The sequence below is a fragment of the Rattus norvegicus genome, chromosome 6, assembly GCF_036323735.1.
Source record: "Rattus norvegicus strain BN/NHsdMcwi chromosome 6, GRCr8, whole genome shotgun sequence".
Taxonomy (NCBI): Eukaryota; Metazoa; Chordata; class Mammalia; order Rodentia; family Muridae; genus Rattus; species Rattus norvegicus.
In genome coordinates, this window is record NC_086024.1 from 97,225,001 (window position 1) to 97,244,488 (window position 19,488).

The 19,488-nt window shown below is 43.8% G+C and overlaps 1 long non-coding RNA gene across 3 annotated transcripts; it reads right to left on the minus strand.

The window, feature by feature from the left end:
• Positions 1-374: 374 nt before the first annotated feature.
• LOC108351251 (uncharacterized) lies at positions 375-14,421 on the minus strand. 3 transcript variants are annotated; one of them, XR_005506028.2, is made up of 3 exons: positions 13,773-14,421; positions 2,242-2,352; positions 375-727 (listed from the first exon to the last, which is right to left on the minus strand). It is a non-coding gene; the product is annotated as an uncharacterized LOC108351251 (long non-coding RNA). The 3 variants fall into 3 exon arrangements; XR_005506029.2 differs by having other exon boundaries at positions 375-563; positions 13,770-14,421; XR_005506027.2 differs by having other exon boundaries at positions 13,770-14,391.
• Between the last annotated feature and the right edge of the window lie 5,067 nt (positions 14,422-19,488).

Below are 19,488 nucleotides of genomic sequence, written 5' to 3' on the forward strand. Positions count from 1 at the left end.
AGCGCCTTACTGGACCATAGTATTGGCAAAAGGCTTCAACCTGGGACAGTTGGGGTTTTACAAAGGGACTTGTGGGGAGCAAGTCCCCAGAGTGAGCTAAGAATGGAGTGTTGGGTTTTAAAGATTACAAGGTTGGCTCTGTTGAAACTGCTTATATTCTGATTTCCTGGGCTGAATGTCAAACATTTTTGTTTAAACATTTGTTCAGGCATAAAAATTGTTGTTCATGGGGGAAATGATTGTGCTCTGCACCTTGAAGTTATTGAATGAAGTTGACATTTTCCTGTTGGCTGGCAAAGAAAGGGCATGTGAAGTAAAGACGTGTGCGAGAAGACGGTCGTAAGATTAGACAGATACAATGACAAAGGCTAGAAGACGGTTGTTTTACAGTTTAAATTTTTTTACAGTTTTACAGGTTTTAGGTTGAGAAAATGCTGCTTTCTGAAGTTAAAGAGCAACTGAAGTAGGCCCCATAAGTCATCCATTCGCTTTACGGTATAGTGATTGCTTTCTTGTTACCACTTGGTGTTAGCCTCCTCAGCCGCCTGTGGCTTTACCAGCTCCTCCGGGGACCGAGGCAGAAGGAAGGGATGAGTGACCTCAGTTGTCATCTATCACTTGGTTCCATTATGGAAGCAGTTGAAGCTTCTAAGAAAATTATAGCTGTCCCTCTTTCACTACACTCCCTAAAGCAGTAATCTGTACCTGACCAGCAAAATGGAATGACCTGAAGGTTTAAAGAACAGTTTGAAATGAATACTAGGTTGGAAAGTTCCCATTGAAAGGTAAACTTTTACCCAGGGAATCCTGCACCCTCCCTTGATTCTTCTTGGCTGGGATGAGGGCACACTCATAATCTTAGTTAGCACTTAGGGTAGGGAAGCAAGAGGACCAGAAGATTAAAGTCCTCTAATACACGTACTCTGTCCCCGAGTCATCCCTGTGTTCCTCTACGAAACCTCTAATGTTCGGTTCCTGCGGCTGACTAAGCTCACCTTCCTCTCTCTTCTGCCCTGACCACACACATCTGGTTTTTCCCAGAATGTACCTGTCTTACTCAAACCCTAGAATGTTACAGATATTTGCTCTTGATGGTACATACCCCTTTCTGGATCATTTCATTGGTCAAAGCAGATCACATGGGAGCTCAAGGCATGCTACAAGCGCAGATCCTGAGAGATTGGTCTTCTGTGTGCCAAGGATACTGTCTGTCCCCTCTGTGCTATTTAATTTATGGGTTTTGTTGTTGTTTGTTTGTTTGTTTGTTTTAGACAAGGTTTTTCACTAGATAACCCTGTCTGGCCCAGAACTATTTAGATCAGGCTGGCCTTGAACTCAGAGGTCTGCCTACCTCTGCCTCCCTAAGTGTTAGAATTAATGGTGTGCACTACCATAACAGTGATGCTACAGCTGTGTGGAATGGCTAACTTTTGCTGGAAATGCTCATGATGGAGGGGGCCAGTGTTGAGCATCCAGGGAGAAAAAGTTAGCCGTAACTGTGGCCTTTTTCCACCCATGCCCCATTGCTTGTTTCTAGCTCCTTAATATCTGTTCAACTTTGAAAACTTAGTGTAGTAAACTAGACTAGGATCTAATATGACCATAAGTTTGATTGTCTGAAATAATGACTCTCAGACTTAAATATGAATGATTGCTTGGACCATAAGCTTGGGCTTGTTCTCTGACTAGCTCTTAACCTGTTTATTCTGCTCTGTGAGTGCCAGTGGCTAGTTACCTGTTCTCAGTTTCATGTGTCTTTCTCCTCAGCGTTTGGGGCGAATCTCTTCCCAGGCCTGGCTATCCCAGAGTTGCTCTTCCTACTGGAACTTCCCACTTCCGATTCCCCCGCTCAGCTCACTGGATAACAAGCATTTTACTGACCGGTAATGCTTCCATGCAGAACAAAAGATGCTCCATTTCCCCCTTTTTGTCCAGTAAAAGGTGCTTTTTCTTTCAATAATAAACTTAATGGCAATAACAACTACAAAAACTATCAGGTAAGACTGCATTCACAATGTCCAGTCCATACATATTTGGCAACCTTGGAGAAAGTATTCTATCGTCTATCTGATCTTAGTGAGTTCAGAGTTCTGGGCTTAAATCAACTTGCATTACCAACCTAAAACCATCTTATTAGACCTTAAAACATTTTCCTAAATCTTAAACAACTTAAGCTTAATGTGAGACTACACCTCTCTAGTTTTCAATTCAATTAGAGACATGAGAAGGAATAAATGTTACCTGTGTTTGCAGGAACTGCAGCTTCCAGGACAGATGGTTGGTTTCCCCCAAAGTTTCTCTCCTGCTCTCATTGGAGCATCTTCAGCCTTGTCCAGAATATGACAGACTTTTCTGTGAAGCAAGAATTATTTAAGACTGCTTAACCTGTCTTGGCAAAAGTCAGCAATCGACTTCATTGTGTCTCATTTGTCTAATTTGGACAGCATACTGCCAGCAGTTGAAGAAAAGCTAGTTTGCTGCTTTTGAAGCAAACTTCATATGGAGGTTCTTCAGTGACTATCATATTCTTTGAAGTAGAATAGGGATGCTGCTGACAGGAGTCCTATCTCATTGTCAAAAGTTTATCTCTTAAGACATCCTTAAATGGCATTTTCTGTGGTTCTCTGGCATTTTTGAAGACTATGTGTCTTTAGTAGATCTGAATAAGCAAACACCTTTTGTTTCTAGCTATTTACTATCTGTTCAACTTTGAAAACATCTTAGTATATAATTAACTAGACTAGTATCTAACATGACCATAAGTATGATTGTGTGACTACTAATTTAGATTTTTTTTTCAATTATCCTAGAGAGTTTACAGTAGCAGCTTTCAAGGACTAGAGTTTCACATTACATAGACACAATGACTACCGTAAACAAGAGTTGAAACATAATACATAGAATGTTGTAGCAAAATATAATCCTAAATCTGTATCAATATACAAAGTATGCCAATGTAAAAAAAATTACATTATTGATGTTCTTTGGTATAGAAGTAAATTCAATAATCTTTTATCCTATTCCTATATTCCCTCTCCCTTTTCAGCCCTCCTCCCCACTTTCCCCCTAACACCAGATAAGAGACCAATAAGGATAGAGGAAAGGGAAAGGGAAAGAGAAAAGGGCATTCCTGAATCTAACCTCCCTTATTCTGTTTCCTCCCTGCCCAAGACCATAACAACTTGTAACTATGCCCCTTAAATGATGACAAACATCCAACATCCATCTGTCTGGGGACATCTTTTTCCTTTTTGGGGCAGGGGTGGTCTAAGAAAAGGAATGGGTTATTAGTCTTAAGAAAGCTAGCTTCAGGGCTGGAGAGATGGCTCAGAGGTTAAGAAGATTGTCTGCTCTTCCAGAGGTCCTGAGTTCAATTCCCAGCAACTACATGGTGGCTCACAACCATCTATAATGAGATCTGGTGCCTTCTTCTGGCATGCAGGTATACATTGCAGGCAGAATGCTGTATACATTATAAATAAGTCAGAGAGAGAGAGAGAGAGAGAGAGAGAGAGAGAGAGAGCGCTTTAACATTTGTTGTCCTGTCTCTGCATGCTGAGAAAAATTCAAGGCTTAATTCAAGTCCTGAATGAGCTAGCTAGACATTTAGAAATTGTCTTGGTTGCAGATTTTTGAGGAAACATCATTGAGGCAGTCTGGGGTAGGATCAAGCAGGATTCTGGAGTAAATATGTCACAGTGTCTCAGCATCCTTGAGGATGAATCTTGTCAGGGCCTTTTAACTCCATTTGGTATCTGTAAACATATAAACTTTCACAAGTAATATGCATTTCTGCAGTAATATATGTTGAAATGTGTGGTATGCACAGTTCAGTTAAAGATAATTCTTTGCTCTCTGTTTAAGCAGATGAGGCATCTGTCCTGATAAATTAGTTTGGACTATATAACCAAACTGTAATATAAATTTCTATCTATGCCATTTGAAAGGATGGCATGATAAGTCCAGAGGATTTTGTAGCCAACAAGATTTATTTTCTGTGTACAGCTGAAGTTATGGCTGGAGACATTTTCATATCTCAGCCAGTCTTAGAGCTGTTTCCAAGTAGAAAGACCAGCAATACAAGTTACCTGTTTCGTTGGTCTTCACGATTTAGGGGTCATCCCCTGTCAAATCTGATTTTTATCAATTTGGAGGGAATCCACAGGTTTTTCCTCTATTGAAATAAGAACACATTCTCTTCCCCAATGCAATATATTACCTCCCTTCCATTCTGAGGTTAGGACATCCTTAATAACAGGATGATTTAGGTCAGTAGTTTTTCTTTTCTATAATCCAGTGTCTCCAAGTAGCAGTTGTTTGTTCATTAGCATTCAAAAAATCTAAAGTTAATAAAGCACTGTGTAATCTTCTCTGGGAGCCTCTGTTACCCCCTTTTTGTTAAGCATCTCATTTAAAGTGGGATTAGCTCTCTCTACAACTGCTTGTCCTATAGGATTATAAGATATGTCTGTAACATGTCTTCGGCCATAATATCTAATGGACATAATATATTCTAATATTGTATTCTAATGGATACATATATTGGCGCACCATCAGTTTCAATCGGCAAAGGCACTTCCAAGACAGTCACCATTGCACATCACTTCCTGAGATGTGCAATCTCAGAATCAGCCTTCTCAGGATTGAAGACATAAGCCCATTCTGAATATGTACCAGGAGTGTGGTGCATCATAAACATACCTTAATTCTCCAAACTCTACAAAATGGAACATATAATCTATTGTATGACATTGTTCTAAGTAAACGTAATTTGTATTTTTAATTCAGTACACTATATCTATGGTTACCATTCTAATCCATCAATCCTTTATGAGTTTTTTTTTTTTTTTCAATCTGGAACTACCCTTTTTGCTGTCATTATAGGTTCTATAAAGAATCCTCTAATCTCTGTTCTTTGGCCTCCAATCTAGAATTTTTTTTAGTCTTTTCTTTCTCTAAACCTGCTTTATTTTTATCTCTTTTAAAGAGGATATATAAAATTGTAATGATTACAGAAAAATAATTATTTGTGTTGATAAGTGAAACAAAATCAAGTGGGATACAGATACATTGTGTCATTGCATTTTCCATTTTAACACAAAATAATTTTCTTTTTAATCTCTAACTCTCTCCTTAAGGACTTCGCTTTCTTATTTTCAAACTAAATATTTTTCTCATGATTTTTTAATAGTTTCCTTTCTCTTTTATTGTTTTCAAGCTTAATACCTCACCAGTTCAGAAGTTTGGGGCTTTTCAGTCCCACCAAGCTCTGAGAAAATGTTCATCTTCTGTGAGTCTGCAGGTGCCTCAGGCCCGCATGCCTACGGCAGCCATCTCCGTGCTCTCTCTCAGTCTGGCAGGCTGGCCTTCCAGGTTCTGGGCTAGAGTCACACACACAGTTTGTCCTGTGAGAGCCAAGCCTGATACCCTCGGGTACTGACTTTTACATAGGTGCTGGGGATTTGAACTCAACCTCTCTCCCATTCATAGTGTTCTTATCCACTGAGCTATCTCCCCAACACCAAAGATTACCAGCTTTATTTACAGTGGATGGAATGGCGTCTTTTCTCTTCCTGCATCACCAGCCCTGGCCAAAGATGGAGACAGGGAAGCCAAAAGATTATTTTCTGTTCCTGTTAGTTACCTGGTGAAGATCAATGGCCAATTCCTGTGATGATAATAGCTCCTGACTTCCCATTTTAATTTTCTAGTTAGCCCAGGAAATGAGGTCTGTGGATGCAATTTGCTTTTCTATGCTTGTCATCTCCAAGAAAGTGATAGATGCTATGAAAATAAGTATGTAAGACGCCTTGCACTGTGCCTGCCACATAGACAAACAAAACAAAACAGTGTGGGCCTTTTTACTGACGAGTTAATTTAAGGTATAGAAAGTCTGTTAGAGGCCTGAGGATATAGTTTGGTGGATAAAACCCCTGCTTATCCACAAGACTCGGGTTTGGGATTTGGGTCCCCAGAAGCTGTATAAATGCTGAGCAGACATGGTGGCTACCGTAATTCCAATACAAAGGCAAGATGGCTGTCTAGACTAACCAAAACCACAGACAGGTCTGTATTCAACAAGGAACCCTGCCACAGTAGAGTGGAGAGTATGAGCCCAAGAGTATATGAATGTACATACATTCATGGACACCATGCATACATAATTTTCTAAATCCATTAGAATTTCACGGTTGGGGTTTTAGCTCAGTGGTAGAGCGCTTGCCTAGCAAGCGCAAGGCCCTGGGTTCGGTCCCCAGCTCCGAAAAAAAAAAAAGAAAAAAAAAGAATTTCACATATATGTACATATATGTATATGTGTATATTATATACATGCACATATATGAAGGTATCTTAGAGTTCCTATTGCTGTGAAAAGACAGCATGACCATGGCAACTCATAAAAGAAAACATTTCATTGGGACTGGTTTACAGTTCAGAGGTTTAGATCATTCTCATTGTGGTGGAAAGCAGGGAGGCATGTTGTAGTAATTCATCAATATGGTGGCTCCAGCAAGGGACCATATCCAAAGATATGGTCTAGCAGACACAACACACACCTTTAATCCCTCTGGCTGAAATACAGACGTGCCTTTAGTACACACTTTTAATCCCAAACGATGTGTAATTGAGGGGCAGACAAAATAATCAATTAGAGAAAGAGTTGACAGAATGAGTCAGATAGGGATATGACCAAATCACAAGAAAGAGAGGCTATTTAAGAACAGTGAGGGATAGAGAGTAGAATTCAGTTCAGTTTGGAGCAGTTCAGTTTGGTGTACTTTAGTTGAGTGCAGTTTAGTTCAGAGCAGAGTAGTTGAGTTTGGAATAGTTCAGTTCATAGAATTCAGAAGCAGTTCTTCTAAGCACAGCAATTCAGTCAGAAGCTGAGAAACTAATTTGAATCAGTCAGCTTGGAGAGGTGTCTGAGCCAGAACAGCTGGGTTGAACCAGCCAGCCAGAGTTCAGACAATGCTAGAAAGGGTGAGCTTACTCAGCAGTAACTCTTGGAGGCTGAAACATTCTAGGCCTAAGTTAGCAGGCAGAGGTTTGGGCTTGGAGAAGATTGGATTGTATGGAGGCTAGAAGTTTCCAGGCCTGGGCCTAGGGATAGTTAGAAACACACTGGGCTCAGCCCGTGCTGTGTAGTTGTAAAGCTTAGATATGGCTCTCATCTCATCCCTTCATCTGCGGAAATAAAAGCTACATTTACATTTACGGCATGTAGGCAGACATGGTGCTGGAGAAGGAGCTGAAAGTTCTACATCTTATCCACAGGCAGCAGGGAGCGAATGCCACACTGGGCATGGCTTGAGTTTCTGAGACATGAAAGCCTAACTCTTAGAGACACACCTCCTCCAACAAAGCCACACCTACTCCAATGAGAGGACACCACTAATAGTGCCACTCCCTATTGCCGAGCATTCAAACACGTGAGTCTACGGGGCCATTCCTGTTTAACTTATCACAGAAAGCTACAAAGGAGATAGAAAGTGGGTAGAGGCAGGCAACTAGAGCAAGGATCTGTGGTGGGCTGCTGTGTTTGAATGAAAAATACTCCCCAGGGTTCAGGACTTGAGCCCCTGGTTTTCAATCAAGACAATGTAGAGGCTTCTCCATCTTGTACTTTTGCTTGGGCCATTTCAGGTTTAACTACAATTTGATCTCCTTGATGGGAATTATCCCATGGGAAATTACCCAGTTCTCTTCTAGAACTGAAGGCCAAGGTGCCCCAGCCAACTTATCATAGCTTCTGTAAAACTGCACGTTTACACAGAGCCCTCCTCAAGCTACCAACTTAACTTAGCTTCTGTTAAACCGGTTGTTTGTGCAACACCCCTTCCTATCCTCCTAGCTGCTGAGTGAGATCCCAAAGTGTGGGGTTTGCTTTTTAAAGTTCCTTGGTGTAAATGCTTGGGTCTGCCAAATACCTGAGTGTAACCCCAGCTGGTTGGAATAAAGACTTCCAATTGGCTATAAACTGTCTGGTTAGCTCTGGTGGGCCCCTTGCAACATTTTGGAGGCTCTAGCAAGATCCCCAGACATTAGACCCTGATGTGGTCAGGAACCGCTGGAGTGTGAAGACTGTGCCTGCTGGAGAGGACATTTAAGGGAGTGTGCACCCTGAGATGTTCCGAGCCCCATGATGTGTCATTGCCAAACACTCCAGGAGTACACTGACGTGGCCACCTGAAGGGGGAAAGGTAAATTGAAAGTCGTCTGAGAACCTCCAAGGTAAGTTTGATCTATAGAAGGCACCATCTGGTTAGGACAGTAAAGGAAAAGTCAAACATAACTGTAGACTCTGTGTCTGGGATCTGTGTGACTGGACTCTCCTGGTCTGTCCAGGTGTATGATGTGTGATGTCTGCTACTGGTTGTCTTTACTGTAGCTCTCTGCATGACTGTGTTTTATTTAGGGTTACTGTTGCTGTGGTGAAATACCATGGCAAAAGCAACTTGAGGAGGAAAGGGTTTGTTTCACTCAATTCCATGTAACAAACAGTTCATCCAAAGCAGTGAGAACAGGAACTCAAACAGGAACCGGCAGGAGCTGATGCAGAGGCCACAGAGGAGTACTGCTTACTTGTAGAACCCAGGACCAACAGCCCAGGGTTGGTACCATCCAAAATGGCTGGGCCCTCCCCATCAATCATTAATTAAGAAAATGTCCTACAGGCTTATCTACAGCCCCATCTTATGGAAACATTTTTTAAAATTATTTATTTTATGTATATTAGTACACTGTCGCCGTCTGCAGACACACCAAAAGAGGGCATCAGATCCCATTACAGATGGTTGTGAGCCACCATGTGGTTGCTGGGAATTGAACTCAGGACCTCTCTGGAGGAGCAATCAGAGCTCTTAACTGCTGAATCTCTCCAGCCCTAGAAACATTTTTTTTTTTTTAAATTGAGATCACTCTCCAAAGACTCTCCAAAGACTTTTGGGTCAACTTAACATAAAATTATCCAGCACAGTCTGTGTATCTCTTCTTGTTTCTTTCACTTCTATGCATTGGAGAAACATCTCTAAAATTGAAGGGGAAGGGTGAACCATCCCAAGACCACAGCCACAGCTACCCCAAAGTGCTTCATGATTTTCCACAGGCTTACACAGCCACTCCAAGACTGCCCACCCTCTACTATCTTCCTTCTAGTAGTGACTATGGCCAGATAGTGCTGTTGCTATGGCAACGCCTGCTGCTCCAAAGCAGGCTGTAGCCACCAGTTTTACTGTGATAAACAATGGCTTTCTCTGGCACAGGACACACTCAACACCTTAGCTTAAGACCTATTCCCTCTTATTGGACACCCAGATTATTTTAGCCCCCCCAGGTCACCTAGAGAAACTCCAAACCTTCATCTATTCTCTCAGCCTCACCTGCCATAGAAACTTGGTCTGCCTCCCCTTTCCAACTCCTGAGTCCTCATATCCAGGTTGGTTAGTCGTTTGAGTCCCACTCATAGTCCTGGGGGCCTGATCTATGTAGAGGGCCTCAGAGTCTGTGCAAGGAGGAGACACAGTAGATCCCTGAGCCATTATGCTCTCTACTCCTTTTCTAGCCTGTTCTATGCACCTGGTTGCACTTGGGAAGGAGGAAGTAATTCCCCAAGTTACACCAGGGGAAAAAATGGAAGTTCAACAAATACATTCAGGTTTATGTCTCCTTCCCTAACAATGACTTTTAAATCAGAAGACCCAAACCTCTCCTTTTTAAAAAGCTGGAGACCCTTATCAGCCTATTGGATACTGTTTTAAGGTAAGAGGGCATTGGACTTTTTTTTCTGCCAAATATTATTGGTTGGATTAAAAGAGACAAAAACACAGAAACTTATCCAAAGTAGGTCAGGGACTCGGGGCCTGGTGAGTTACCTACTGGGTTTCTGGGATGCTCTGTGACATCTTGGGTATTTACTCCCACATCAGGGGCCTGGTGAATCACCTGCCAGGTTTCTGGGATGGCTCTGTGACATGAAAATCAGAAAACCATTGTATTGCATTTGTTGTGAAGTCGGCCCTAAACATAAGGACAAAGCGCCAGAAGTTAGAGGGATTCAAAGGAATGAATAGGTCTCCACTTTTGGAAATTTCTCAAAGGTTACAACAGTCAAGATTTCACTAAAGACAGCCGGGAAAGAAAGTCTGCTGAGCTGTGATCACTGCCTTTGAGGAGACAAGAGAGAAACTGAGGAAGATAGCCCAGGAGAAGGGGTTTAGGGACTCATCAGCAATGTTTGATGGAGTCCTGTGTGTAGAGCTGCTGTAATTTACATAAAGATATCCGCAAAATACCCTGCTGCAATATGTTGGTGGCCTTCTCGTAGCTCTGACCACTGAGGAGGAATGTGGACAAGAAAAGGAAGACCTTTTTAGAGCTCTGTGGCATAGAGTCTCAGCCAAGAAGGCTCATCTGTGTGACCCTCAGGTCATGTGCCCAGGCTACAGCCTAGATAAAGAAAAGCTGAGTTTCAATGTCACAGCAGCCATCCTGTAAGTCCCCAGCCCCACATCAGAAGACACAGGTGCAGGAATACTTGGGAGTAACTGATACTACTAGCAACTGATGTTGGAATTTTCTGAGAGCCAAACTTCACTATACCAGCACTGGCAGTAGACTGAGTTGGAGCAGAGAGCCTTCCAAGCCTTGAGAAAGGTCCCTGACCCAGCCCTTCCAGTCATTACTAAGTCATTCCACTTGTATATTGATGAGGCCAGAGACATAGCCTATGGGCTCCTCATACGCATCCTGGGATTATGGAAAAGACCAATGATATCTGTCCAAGAGACTTGGCCTGGTCAGAGCAGGATGGCCTGTGTGTATAAGGACTGTAGCTGCCACTTCCCTGATGATAAAAGAAGCTGACAAATTAACTTTAGGACACATTCTGCTCCTGACAGTCCCACACTCTGTTGGGGCCTCTTGAGGGGAGAGATGGATGTCTAATGCCCAGGTGACCCAACATCAAGCCCTCTTCAGGATAACCCCACATTTGGTTCCATAGGATGTCAGCCCTCAAACCCTGCCAGTCTCCTGCCAGACGAGGACCCATGGGTCCCCTACATGATTCTATTGTGTAGACTGACCTGACCCATTCCAGCCTATACGACTAATCTGACCAATGTTCCATTGGCCATACCAGACAAGGTATTTTATTCACCGACAGGAACAGTTTCATCCAAGATGGGATCAGGTACACAGAGGCAGTGCTGATGACCCAAAGTAAGACTATCTGGGCACAATGTTTCAGCAGGGGAGCCTCAGCTGGATGAGTGGAGCTGATTAACATTGACTCAAGTCATCTGCTGGTAGAAAGACAAGGTGGATACACACTGATAGCCCATTTGCCTTTGTCATGACCCATGTCCTTGGGGCTCCAACAGGGAAAGAGAATTGCTAATCGCAGCAGGAAAAAGATATCAAAATGGAGAAGAAATCAGTCCTATCGAAAGCTATGTGGTTAATCAAAATGGTGGCCAAAGTCCATTGCAAAGAACATGGAAAAGGGGATTTCCCAGAAACCAAGGGCAACAGAGCAGCGGGCTTGGCCACCAGATATATGGCCCTTGAACCAGTGGGGCCTCTACTACGTAGGGATATACTTTGGATCAAGACTGACTGGGCAAAACAAGAAGTGGTCAAACCAGATAAACAAGGATGGCAGGTGCTGGAGGCTGAGAAGGTTACTGCTTATAGATATCCACCAAGCCACACCCCCTGGGAGCAGTGAAACTACTCATCATCCCAACTGCTGGCAAAGTAGCTTGTCTCATCCCTGGAAAAAAGGCCACTGAGGACAACAACAGATGGACTGTCAGTTGGACCCCAGACCCCTTAAAGCTAAGACTGATCAGACTACTAATACTGGAAACACAATCCCTATCAGTTCCAAACCTGGACATGGGAATTCAGCAAAATTAGGGATGGAACATCTCCTTGAGGTGGACCTCTGTCTGCTGTCTTTTGTCCTTTTCAGGAGTGGAGCAATATGGGTCTAGGGGAGGGACAGGGGTCAATAAGTTAGGCAGTAGAGAAGACTGAATAGAAAAGGTCATCAGGAATTAAAATTTTATCCATTCTCAATTAAAATTTTATGCATTCTCTGCAAAGGACAAAGTGCCTGCATTATGTCCTAAATTGCCTGCTTTGCTTGTATGAATGGTTTGACTGAATGTGCCTCTCCCAACTCACTGAAAAGTCACACACCTGCTCTATGTGTACTGGTCTATGTTATCTGCCAGGTATGTGCCTATAATCAAGAAGGGGAGAGAGCTCATATTGGTTTCAACTCAATGTTAATGAAGGCCATGATGTCCTCTTAGCCCTATGGAATCATAAACCAAAATAAACTCTCCAGTAAGTTGCCTTGGTTATATGTTTTATCACAGCAACAGAAAACTAGCTAATACATAGGCCAAGAACAATCTGTGGCAATTTACTGCAGTCATAGGCCTCACTGCTTCCCAAGAATCTACCTCCAGATGTTGTGTGTATCCCAGAGCATCCTGCCTCACATGGTGTATTTCTCAGAAATGAGTGAGCACCTCCCTAGCAAACCCCTACATTACTGTCAACTGTATTTTGAAGTCCAGGCTGTCTGCTATGGCTATTGGTTATTTCTTATTGTTTGGTGGTGGTAGTTTTGTGGGATCTTTTGTTTTGTTTTTGAGATAGGTTTCACTATGTGGCCAAAGTCTGACTCAGATCCAACAGCCTACTCTCAAGGTGCTGAGTGCTGAAATCACAGTTAGGCCACCCGCTCATTGTCTCTCATCACAATCCCGGCTGCCATTCAGTAATCTGTATATTAAATGGGAAACTTAGCCAAGAACTAACTGTAAATTATGGGCAAATAGATGGAAAAGGTGATATTCGAAAATTCAGATATGTACAGTTACCCCAGCTACTGGACTGTATTCAAGCTACTCCATGGCTGTCTCTGAAAATCCTCTGCGATGTTCCCTTGGAAAGGTTATGCATGGATGTCCTACTGCTGTCAGGACAGGAGGCTTGCTCTGGCATATACACAGAGGGCTTGCTCCTGGGTACCATACACAGAGGGCTTGCTCCCGGGTGCCATACACAGAGGGCTTGCTCCTGGGTACCGTACACAGGGGGCTTGCTCCTGGGTACCGTACACAGGAGGCTTGCTCTGGCATATACACAGAGGGCTTGCTCCCGGGTACCGTACACAGGGGGCTTGCTCCCTGGTGCCATACACAGGCTGCTTGTTCCCTGGCCTCAGCCTGGTCACATAGGCCCAGGTTAAGCAGCCGACCAGACACCAGCACAAGGCTAGTATTTATAGTTCTCTGTATAGTACAGCCAAGTACTTAGAATCCTGACATTTAAATCTTCAAAATAGCACCAGGACACAAAGGTGAGAATTGTCATGAACAGGCAGGTGGGTCTATGGCTAAGTGTCAGAGTGTTTATCTAGCATGCCTGAGGCCCTAGGGACTGTCTCCACCACAGCGAAGAAGCAGCAGAAAAGCCAGGAGAGTCGGAAGGTGGAGAGAAGAGAGAGAGAAGAGAGAGTGAGAGAAATTGAGAGAGGGAGGAAGGAGAAAGGAGAAAGGGGAAAGAAGAAAGGAGGAGAGTGACAGAGACAGAGACAGAATCAGTCAGTACTATTATGTAAATGAAAAAGGGGGTTGAGAAGGTGTGTGACCTGCAGGCGTACAACACTACGAATTGGTAAAGCTAGGATTTGAACCTAAGAAGGCTGCCTTTAGGACCAGCCTCTAAATCACTCTGGGGTACCCACTTACAACCTGTGCGAGGTTGCTTCACTCCAGTTTGGCGTTGGAACAAATAGCACACACCGGACTCGAGGCACGGCAGCACCCAGTGCCCATGCTTCTTCTGCCTTGAGCCCCTCCCTTCCTTCCCTGCTTCTGGACTGCCGCTGTCCGCTTAGAGGCAGCATTCAGTCCTCCCCTAACCAGGGCGAAAGAAAAATGAGCTGCAGACTCCTTTGTTACCCGGGTAAATTCTATTTCCTCTTCTATTGTCTCAGGCTTCTGAGTGATGTAACATGACACCCAGCGTATCCTGCTTTTGAAAGGAAACTTCGATGGTGGTTGGCAAATTACTATTCACAGCTCTGACTGACGAAGTCACCGGAGAGGCGAGAGAGCCGCCGCACCTGGTGTCTGTAATTACAGGCTTTCACCGGAGGAAAGAAGGGATGGAGCTGGCAAATATAGCTGAGCGCAGAGACAGGGAGGGGTTGCTCAGGGCTGGGCAGGAAAAGCCAGCAACGGAGGATGCTGCTCCGCCCCGCCCTGCTCGCCCCAACTCTGCATCCTCATCTCCTTACTTGGGGCTTGTCTGTTTCCTTTTCTTTCTGTTTTCCTTCATCTCAGAACTGTTTGTCCGACTTCCCACAGCAGCGTCAGGCGGGACATCAGGATGAAATCAAAGCTCTTGAGGCACCCACATCTCCGTGGCAAGCGACCTGTGTTTTGCTCCAGAGGCGCCCTCTCTGATGTTATGTCTGAGAACTTGCCAGAACACTCAAGAATTCACTTCAGAGACAATGCTGAGGGGGACTCAAACAAAACAAAACAGGCCACGATGTTCACTGTTCCCTAAGCCAGGCCTTTCAATTCCCCCTTGTAATTTTTGAAGTGGTATGAGAACATTTTGTACCTGGAAAATAATCTTGTATCTTGCACTGGAACTGTGGCTGGCTGGTTTCTCTTCTCCCCTGCTTTCCTTCCTCTCCTCCCCTGCTTCTCTCCTCCCCCGATTTCCCTCTTCTGCGCTGGGTCAGAGCCTTGGGCCTCATGAAAGCTGACTACCACTGAGCTACATCCTAACCCTGAAATATTTAACTTATAAATTAAAAGACGTCAGATGTGTCCACGGGAGATGACACTTCTACTTTAAGGGCAAAAGGAAAAGATGAAGGAGAAGGAGAAGAAGTTTGTTCCCAGCTTAGTACGAGTGATCGTGACTTGAGGAAGAGAGATCCAGGTTACCGTGCAATGACATGGTCCACAATGAAAAAGATTACATGACTTAGAACAACAGCATCAAAAAGTCACATCAAGATATTAACCAGTTACATGGGTGCATGCTTTTGGATTACAGGAAAGCTGAGTGTCTCAGGCTTCGGATGTAACATTTGTAGCTCTAGTGTTGCTGGCACCCAGAGGTGGTCCCCTAAGGTGCCTCATTTCCATAAATCTATCTAGCACAAGGTCAAATACAAAAGGTGAGGTAAAGGGCTTAAATAGTCTAAGGTGATTTTGACTCACAATTCAATGCAATTCCACCACAATGTTCTAGCAAGCCAAAGGCAAACAGTCTTGCAAGATCTCTGAAGAAGCTTTGTGCATATTAGAGAGGAAAATGAAAATTCAGGTTGCACAAACAATTTAAGGGCTAAGTAGTTATGGTCAGTGTGTAGCTGGTGGCTGGACAGTGAAGAGGCTGTGTCTGTCACAGCAGCAAAACCTCAAGCACTGGGATTATTGTCCTAAGGCTGTTGACTCTCTGCTAGGCAGAATTTCCAAAGAATGCCCTGGAAGGCTGGGTCTGCTGACACCCTCCCTGCAGCCCACTTAACACCTTTTGGGAACCACTTAGCCAAAGATCTGTCTTCTGTCTTTGCTTCTCTACCTTCTGAAATAGGGCTCCAAAAATTATCCTGGCATTAAGAGTGAGGTATCTGGGTCATGTGACATCTTTTGTCTTCCCTCATATTTAGATACTGTTTCTATTCCCTCCGATTGCATAACAGGCATTCAGGAGCTGCCTCTGCTGAAAAGCACTGACTCTTTGCTTATTCCTGCAGGTAACTAAGGTGGGGGAAAAGCCATCTCTGCCTTTATTTGATGTCTGTCTCCTTTACTTGAGGTCACACTCTTGCTTAACTCCATGTGGACATAACCAGTCACTTGAGGAGCAACTGGCAATATCTAAACTGTCTCAATCCCCTTCAAGACTGAAGAGGACCAAAGAGTACCAAGGCGTTTACTTGGCATCTTCTACAGTGTTCTGGATCAGACTCTAAAAAGGCAACAGAAGACTTCCATCCATTGTCCTGAACCAATGTCACTTTAGACGCATTCCCAAGCAGGAACAATTAGCTGATGGCAAACAGATATTCCCCTCTATCCACAAGAACTCTGGGCTGGGGAGATGGCTTAGTTGGTAAAGGGCCTGTTGTGCAAGCTGAAGGGCCTGCGTTCAGATGCCCAGAACTGAAGACTAAAGAGCTGAGACTAGCTGGACATGATAGTGCATTCCTTTAATCCTAGCACTCGGGAAACAGAAGCAGGCAGATTTTTGAGTTTGAGGCCATCCTGTTCTACAAAGTGAGTTCTGGGATAGCCAGAGCTGTTATACAAAGAAACCCTGCCTCCAAAGCAAAACAAGACAGACAGACAGACAGATAGACAGACAAAACCAAACAGCTGAGAGTAGTGATCGTGCATGCATCTGTAACCCAGAGGATGCAGGAGTCAGGGAAGGGGGAGAACTTGTTGAAGGAGGGCCTGCTGGCCAGTCATGGGTGAACACTAGCTTTAAAGAGATAAGGTTGAGAGCCATCCAGAGCCAGGGAAACACCAGATGTCATCTCACACAATGATATGCGCTCATACACACATATGATGACTGGCCAAGCTACACCCATCTCTTCCTCTCTTCCCATCCCTCCTCTCCAGGACCAGCTGCAATACATCAACACACACACACACACACACACACACACACACACACACACACAGTAGTAAGGACTTCTTCACATTAGCTTGAGGAGCCAGGCATAAGATAACGATCAGCCAGAAGACACCTGGAGATTTCTGACTCAACTTGGGCTTAGCTCAGGATGGGCTCTGACTGTTCTCCAGGGCCCAAGAAGCTCTGAGGTCCAGCTCTTAAACTCCTGTACCATTCCCTTTTTCTCTGCAGACCAAGCCAACCTCCTTTTGCAGAGAAAAAATGTCTATGTATCTATGTATCTATGTATCTATCTATGTATCCATGTATTACATATCTAGCTATATATTATGTATCTATCTATGTATCTATGTATGTATCATTCTATGTACCTATCTATCTACTTATCTATCATCTGTGGATATATATCATCTATTATCTATGTATCTATCTATGTATTATGTATCTATGTATGTATATTATATCTACCTACCTATCTATCTACTTATCTATCATCTATATATATATATATATATATCATCTGTTATCTATGTATCTATGTATCTCTATCTTGCCCTCTCCCCTTCCTTATTCTCTTCCTCCTCTATAGAACTTCCTTAGGCAAGAATTAAGAAACTGAAAGAAGCCAACAGCAAATGTCTTAGGCTTTGCAGATCACTTTCTTCCAATTCAACTCTGCTTGTTCTAAGTGCAAAGCAGACACAGACACACAGAACTACTTGGGCATGACTGTGTTTCAATAAAACTTTATTTTACAACACTTTAACCCTGCTGGTTATAGTTTGTTGGCCCCTGACTTGTAACAGAGCTTGGAATCTAAGGTTTTCCTTTTCTTTTGCTCTCTAATTTTTTTAAGATGTATTTATTTTGTTTCATGTGTATGTGTGTTTGCCTGCACGTCTACATGTGCACCATTTTCATGCTGTTTTGGAAGGTAGAAGAAAGCATTAAACCCCCTGGAAATGAAGTTACAGGATTGCCGTAAGCTACCATATAGGTGCTGGGAACTAAACTGGAGTCCTCTGCAGCAGCAGCCAGTGCCCTTAACCACTGAGCCACCTCTCCACACACATGCTCTCAATTTTAGAACAAATGTTTACAATTTGTAAAAAAAAAAAAAAAAGTTGCAATGTGTTGTCCATGAAAGTGAGCTGAATCTGAATTCAAACACTCAGAACTTTTTTCTTTCTTCTATGCAAACTAGAGAGAGCTTTAGAGAGGTCACACAGAAATTTCCCCAGATGTTAAGGAGTGAGAGAAAGAAAGGATGGGACAAAAAGATCAGAAAATCATTAAGACCACATATCTGAACTGCACTGTCAAAATGAACCGATTCTTCCCTAACAGCAATTGTCAGGATTAATGATGGAGACCATTAATGAAATGCACTTCACTAATCCTTAATCTTGTGCTTAATGTTCAATACAAACCCATCTTTTCCCATTTCTCCCCTCTAGCCCTGGCAGTCCTGGAACTCACTCTGGCCAGCCTCGAACTCAGGAATCCACCTGGCTCTCTCTCCCAACTGCCGAGATTAAAGGCGGGTAACACCACTGCCTGGCATCACACCGTGCAGACTTTAAAATGGGAGAAGAATGTCCCTAGTCAAAAAGATATGCCTATCCATTTAGAAGAGAGGATATAAAAATAAAATGAGAGAACTACCTCAAATTCATCCATTGCCTCCACGGTTGAGGAGGGTTTTCTTCGTCACAAGGGACAGATGCTTAATACCCAAAGTTAGATGAGAATTTGAGCTGATCAGAAAGAAACACAGCCAGACTTCAGAGGCAGCTGAGCCTGGCCCTGGAGGGTCCCCCATGGCTTCCCTTGGTCTGGTCTCTCTGTAGTCGAGTTAATTCCCTACATCTCCCAGCACAGGACTAAAAGAAGCTGGTGACAATCCTAGCTTCTCTTCCTTTCACGGGGACTCGGAGATGCACATTCTTTTTTTCTTTTCTTCCAGTTTTAACATTTCCAGGAAAGGCCCTACTGGGTGCATTATCCTCCCAGCCAATGGGAGGAAGGCTGGAGGGTCCTCGGTGCTGTGGGAACAGCAGCCAGGTGGCTGAGGGACACAGCAGGCTCAGCCTTCACCCTGGGTATTCTTCCTGCAGTATTTTCTCAGGGATCCAGCCCACCCCATCTTTCCCCGAGGAGACAGCAGCGACTTGGGACGCCTGTCTTGTATCATGCGTTTCTTCTCTGTGTTGACTCTGAGCTGACAGTTTTGCTCTTCTCTGGCAAACTGTCTGCTGGGTTAATTCAGAGTGTGGTGTGGACCAGGTCCTCTGCGAGGTATTTTTCCTATGGAAGCTCCTTGGAGTGTAGACAAACCTTAGAGCGTGCCTGGAGCCCACCCTTTCTGACCCACCCCTGTCATGCTGGCCAACTGTGGCCAGCCTGGTGTTCCCTGGGGCTGAGGATCTAATAATGTCAGTGCGGACGATTCTATTCACATTGAAGATGGATATTAAGTCTTTTTACTTGGGCTCTTGTCAAGAAAAACAAATGCGCCTGCTATCAAAGGCATAGAAAGTGCCCCTTCCCGGAACTGCCGTATCTGTACTCAGTGGTTCGGAAGAGACTGTGGGTCCCCAAGCCCGCAAGGCAGCTCGGTCAAGCTCAATTCCAGTGATCCTTTTCGATGATAACCCAAAGAGGATTAAGTTAACATCTGACCTTTAAAGAGTTTATCTCTAGGGAACCAAGCTAATTTTAAAATTAAACGGTTGCTTTTCAAAAATATTTAGACCAAAGCCTAAGGAAAGCTTGAACACGCTGCTATGGCAGCAG